Source organism: Quercus suber, unplaced genomic scaffold (assembly GCF_002906115.3).
Source record: "Quercus suber isolate HL8 unplaced genomic scaffold, Cork oak 2.0 scaffold_9, whole genome shotgun sequence".
NCBI lineage: Eukaryota > Viridiplantae > Streptophyta > Magnoliopsida > Fagales > Fagaceae > Quercus > Quercus suber.
Genome location: NW_027069475.1, coordinates 1,892,360 through 1,898,786, shown reverse-complemented (window position 1 = coordinate 1,898,786; position 6,427 = coordinate 1,892,360).

The following is a 6,427-nucleotide window of genomic DNA, read 5'->3' as shown; positions in this document are numbered from 1 at the left end:
CTATGCCTGGGTACTAGACAGAACCAAGGTATTGCATGGTCCTCGGACTCAAACCTGTGGGGAAACTAGATACTTACAGAGAAATGAAAGCGTTAGACAGAACCAAGGCACTGCATAGTCCTCGGACTCAGGCCTGTGGGGAAACTACTCGCTCTTCTATGCCTGGGTACTAGACAGAACCAAGGTATTGCATGGTCCTCGGACTCAAACCTGTGGGGAAACTAGATACTTACAGAGAAATGAAAGCGTTAGACAGAACCAAGGCACTGCATAGTCCTCGGACTCAGGCCTGTGGGGAAACTACTCGCTCCTCTATGCCTGGGTACTAGACAGAACCAAAGTATTGCATGGTCCTCGGACTTAAACCTGTGGGGAAACTAGATACTTACAGAGAAATGAAAGCGTTAGACAGAACCAAGGCACTGCATAGTCCTCGGACTCAGGCCTATGGGGAAACTACTCGCTCCTCTATGCCTAGGTACTAGATAGAACCAAGGTATTGCATGGTCCTCGGACTCAAACTTGTGGGGAAACTAGATACTTACAGAGAAATGAAAGCGTTAGACAGAACCAAGGCACTGCATGGTCCTCGGACTCAGGCCTATAGGAAAACTACTCGTTCCTCTATGCCTGGGTACTAGACAGAACCAAGGTATTGCATGGTCCTCAGACTTAAACCTGTGAGGAAACTAGATACTTACAGAGAAATGAAAGCGTTAGACAGAACCAAGGCACTGCATGGTCCTCGGACTCAGGCCTATGGAAAAACTACTCGCTCCTCTATGCCTGGGTACTAGACAGAACCAAGGTATTGCATGATCCTCGGACTCAAACCTATGGGGAAACTAGATACTTACAGAGAAATGAAAGCGTTAGACAGAACCAAGGCACTGCATGGTCCTCGGACTCAGGCCTATGGGAAAACTACTTGCTCCTCTATGTCTGGGTACTAGACAGAACCAAGGTATTGCATGGTCCTCGGACTCAAATCTATGGGGAAACTAGATACTTACAGAGAAATGAAAGCGCTGGACAGAACCAAGGCACTGCACGGTCCTCGGACTCAGGCCTATGGGAAAACTAACCGCTCAATCAACCAGTGTGCCGAACAGAACAGGGGCATCGCATGGCCCTCGGACTCAGGCATACAGGGAGGCTAACTACAGAATCTCCCAGGTTAGGAAAGGACCAAGCCCCACCTAGCCCTTGAGATGCAAGAGAGCTGCCCATGCATACGTACTCTCTCCTTATCATCATTACTAGTGTGATTGGTCGACATACAATTCAAGCTAAAATCGTACATATCTAAGGAAAAGAGGTAAAGCAGGCAATGCGTACACAAATAAGCAATTCAAATAAAGGGAGATTAAATTCGCATTACAACAATGAGTTTGTAAAAATTGCATGGCAAGAGCCACAGTACATAAAGGAAAAGCACAACAAAATAAAATGACAACGTGAAAGTAGAACGAGCCGTGACGCCGGGGAGTCTACTCCTTTTGCTCAGGCTGAACAAGGGCAACCCCTGACCCCTCCGAGCCCTGGGCTGATGGGATGGCCTGCGGGGGTACGGTGAGAGCGGCTGCTTCCTCAGTGGCGAGGGCTGGATCATCGGAAGAGACCTCCACTATCTCTTGGGGCACCTCCTCACCTGAATGCTCCCCCAGTTCAGCTGCCTGCACCTCTTCAACAATCTCCCCAACCTTAGGGTCCTCAGGGGCCACCTCGCGGATAGCGGGGAGGTAATACACGCTCTCTGCCTTCCACAGGTCGGACGTGGCCTCCACCCCAGCTCGTTCAAGGGCCTCAACCCAGACTTAGGAACAATATCGCCTACACACCCCCGGGACTTGAGCCTTGTAGGCGGCCTCTACCGCAGCCATCCCATCAGCGTAGGCTGTGGTCTCAGCCTCCTCTTTGGCACGCTCGGCCATCTCCCTGTCGTGGTCAGCCTCGTCTTTAGCCCGCAGAGCCTGGTCTCTGGCCCATTCGGCCCCCCTCTGGGACCCCTCGGCCTTTGTCACCTTAGTCTGCAGATCAGCGACCAGATCCCTCGCGATCTGCAATTGGTCCTGCGCCTCGCCCAGGTGCCTCGTTTGCTCATTGGCCTGGTTCTGGGCACCCTCAAGACCGAACAGGGCATTGTCCCGCTCCCTGGTTGCCGTCTTCAAATCCTCTTGGGCCTTTGCGAGGTCAGCCTCGGAATTTTTCAGAGTCCGAGTAGCTTGAAAGCGCCAGTCACGCTCCCGTTTGAGGGTCTCTTTCTGGTCGTTTGCAGCCCCCTCCAACATAAAGATAGCTTGGACAGCCTGCCAGAATAACCAATGTGCTATAAGCCCAATAAAAGAAAAAGAGTGGGAGAAGAGTCGAGGTTACAGCACTTACCATCCCCACATATCACTTAAGGCTGAGGAAGACCTGCTCGCTCGTCAGAGTGTTAAGCTCAGCCATGTCCGCCGAGAGCAGCAGGCTCCTCTCCAGTGCGTCTGCCACGCGTGTACCTTCACCCTCGTTGAAATCCCTGAGGGAGGCGTCATCCCTCAAGGGCTCCCCACGGAGCATCGGGGCTGGGAGCCAAGCCTGGACCTCGGAGGAGGTGGTGTCGATGACCTGCCTCTCCTGGCTCTGGTCGCCTATCTTAAGCTGCTTGGACGGCCGCAGAGTAGTGTCCTCCCCCTGTGAGGACACTGTCCTATCCTCCACGATCCTTTTACCCTTATCCTTCTTCCTCTTAGGGCCCGCAGGCACAGTCCCAGAGGGCGAGCGCGTCTAAGAAGGAGAATGAGGGAGCTTTTGCCGAGCGGAAGTCGACTTAGCCTTCGGAGGAGGAGTAGAAGTTTTCTGTTGGGACTCCCCCAGCTGGCCCTCAAGCAGGTCCAGCAAGTTGGTGGTGGGCTTCCTCCTGTAACCCATTGTCGGCTGAGGAGGGGCTTCTGGAGCAAGGAGGTCTGCTCCGCTCAAATTGGGATCACCCAAGTCCCCAGAAGGATCCTCGAACTGATCAAGTTGAGGGAAAACGTCAAACGCATCCCCTTCCCCCTCTGGAACTCCCTCGGCAACCTCGGCGAACAGTTGGGAAGAGGAGGGGACAGCTAATGTGACAGCTTCCTGGTCGGATGGCTCTTCGGGGAACGAAAATCCGTCCTCGGTCACAGTAATCCTCTGAAGTCGAGGATCGTTGGCGAGGATGACGTGCTTCAGAATCTGGAACGATTTCTGGGTAGGTGTATAACCCAAAATTATGTGGGCAGCCCTAACCTGGTTGTCGTCCTCGTTTATATACACCGGCGCCCTCAGCACCTTTTGCAAATCTTCCCGGTTAACCAGATGGAAGTGACGCTAAAAGGCGTGCGGGTCTGCAAACGGAAAGCACCACCGCGTTAGTAAAAAGGAAAGAAAAAAGACGAGAACTTGAAACCCTATCTGTCTCCCACTACCCACCTGGTATTCCCTCTGTTGTTGGGCAGTGAAGTCCATCATGCCACTCCCCCGACACGATGAGGAAATCCTCGTAGAACCCCTTGCTGGACTCGGGGAGGCACTGAATAAGCTGCACCCTGTCGTCTCTCGTCTTCAGGTAGTACGACTTGCCCTTAAGAAGCTGAAAGTTGTAACACCAATTCACGTCGTGATGGGTCAACCTCAGCCCCATCTTCTCGTTCAGGGTATCCACACAGCCCAAAATCCTAAGGACGTTTATCCCACACTGGGTGGGGGCCAACCAGAAGTGCATGAGGTAATCCCTCATCACCGGCCCCATGGGGATCGTCATCCCCCCTTCAAGGAAGGCGACTATGGGAATCACCACCTCGCCCTCCTGCCTGTGTATGTGCCACTCCCCGTCCTCACAATGTCTCAGATTTACATTGCCGGGAATTTTGTAGTCGGTGATGAATTTCTCCATCGCCTCCTCAGTATCGACGTATTTCTTAAACTTACCCATCCCAGTATACGCCTAAAAGAACTAAGAAAGAACAGGCGAAGTAGAAAAAAGGGTAAAGAGAAAGAGAGGCCAAAGAGAGACAGAGCGACTTACAGGAAAGAGGAAAGGGCTCCTCGGACAGGCTTTTGTGCTGGAGGTGCTAGTAAGAGTGTGGCTGAACTCAGGAGGGGCGCACGAATGTTCTTGATTACAAATGAGAAACTGGAAGAAGCGATTCGTACGGGTATTTATACCCCAAATCGAGGAACCATGCGGGTTTTTCCGCTCATAAATGCAAGACGAATCTCCACCGTTGGATGGGTAACGCCTCATTGGACGTGGGGAGCACAGAGTTGCCTGAATTTAATGATGGACACGTTACGTGCTCCGAAACGTCAGCGACGTGCCCTTGGCAGGTGAATGGACCCCAGCACTGACGAAGGGTGGGGGGGGTGAGGCCGAGGATGTCAAAATCCTTCTCCCCGCCCGAGGATGCATGCAGCAAGATTTTGAGGGGCTATTATGGGGCCAGAAAATCGAGTAGCCAAGGCCCACTTCAACCCAAGCCCAAATGGCCCACGCCGAGGACGCACGATGGGTCCGAGGGTGACCCTATCTTCGGTCGTCCGAGACCTCGGTACGGAGAAGGGCAAGCTCTGGGCGAACCGTCACCTCGGCATTGAACACGTTCACCTAACCCCTCTGGCCGCATTAATGGGGATGTAACCCCTTGCCAGGGCGACATCGATCAGGGCGAACCACTCAAGCACGGATACGACCTTTGATGGGATAGGCGGTCAGGAGGAAGGCCAATAGATGATCAACAGGAGGAAGAAGATGGGGATATATAAGAAATGTGAGCAAAATGTAGGGGGGTTTTCTGGGGGTGAGAGGGAGAAAAGCCTCTTCGGCCATGGGCCGAGGAGCATCCCCTAGTTGTAAACTGTTCTAAGTATTTTTTCAATAAAAGAGAAAGGAGTTCATGCTTCGTGAACGCCGGCCAGTGCCTAAACCTTCCATCCACTCTCTACAAATTCATTGTTCTGGGTTCGTTGGGCCTTTAACCCATATCCTTTGGACTAGGGCTACAAAAACCGACCCTACAAATATAATTATGTATATAATTTTTTTAGACACTGTGACCACCCTAACTATTATGTATAGCCGCCTTGGTAAGTGGTTAACACTTCATTTGTGGGGAACAAAAAACACATACTTACAAAATGTTTAAACACTTCGTTGCACATTATGTTTTAAGCAACTACTAATGGCTAACTACGCACCGTAAAAACCTAAGAAAAAAAATGTATTTGGTTAGAAAATTATTAAAATATATAAAAAAAAAAAACATTTTCAAAATAATATTTACATTTAAATCATCACTGTAGACACTCGATTTTGCACCCATAATTTAATCTTAGAAGATGGCTAAAATGACCATTCATATACCCAAAATTTAGAATTGCATTACATGCATTAATTCATTCATTGCATATCATAATTGAATCGTCAAATTGAAAGGTATCACATGATCAATTTTTCAGGGTCTACATGCATTGTTTGTATGGGGTGAAATCGATCACGTGTGATTAATTGAAATTAATTTTGATTGGTTAATGATTAAAATTAATTAAATGAATTTTTGTGATTGGTAAAGTATTTTTCTTAAAGTGAGATTTGTTGCATGGGATTAAGTGCCCATTTGTTTCCATTTTTTCAGCCCAAAAAACTTGTTTTGAAAAAAGCCAATGTCCAAAACCTGTTTGGCTAAGACCAAAACGCAACTTTTTGGAAAAAGTTGCGTTTTGGGTTTGTGAAGAGAACATGCAGGATGGGAAAGAAGCTCAGAGCTCCATTTTGGAAAAAGCCCATGCGCGTTGAAATCTATCTGTTGGACTCACAGGGCAATTACCAAATTACCCCTTCACACCATTCCTCATTCCTCTCATCTCTTTGCTCTGCCCTCTGCCCTCTCAATAACAAATTTCCAAATCCAAACACAAAAAAATCTATAACAAATTCCCAAATCAGCTAAGGGGAAAAAAAAAAAAAATCAATCCCTTGCAAATTAGGGTTCCTCAAAATGCAAAACAAAAAAAATCAAAATTTAGCAAAATCTTTCAAATGGAGTTTGTACCCATCTTGCGGTGGATGGATTATGGAGGTTTGGAGAAGAATTTGAAAAGTCTCTCCAAGAGGACGGATGAGTTCTTGCAAGCACTTCCCGATCTGATCTGATCCCGTTTGCTTTGCTCTGATCTAATCTTCCCGATCTAAATCATCCCCTTTATGAGTGGTTGAATTTAGAGAAAAAGAAAAGAATCAAGAAGATCAAGGTGAAGAAGTGCATGGGTGTTACAGATGAAGTGGTAAGGAAAAAATAAATAAATAAATAAAGAAGGGAAAAGGAGAGCTTTAGAATGTTCTGGAGTTTGGAGGAATGGCAAGGAAAAAAAAGGAGGAAAGAAGGAAAAAAAGAAAAGAGTAAGGGTATGTGTGTGGAGG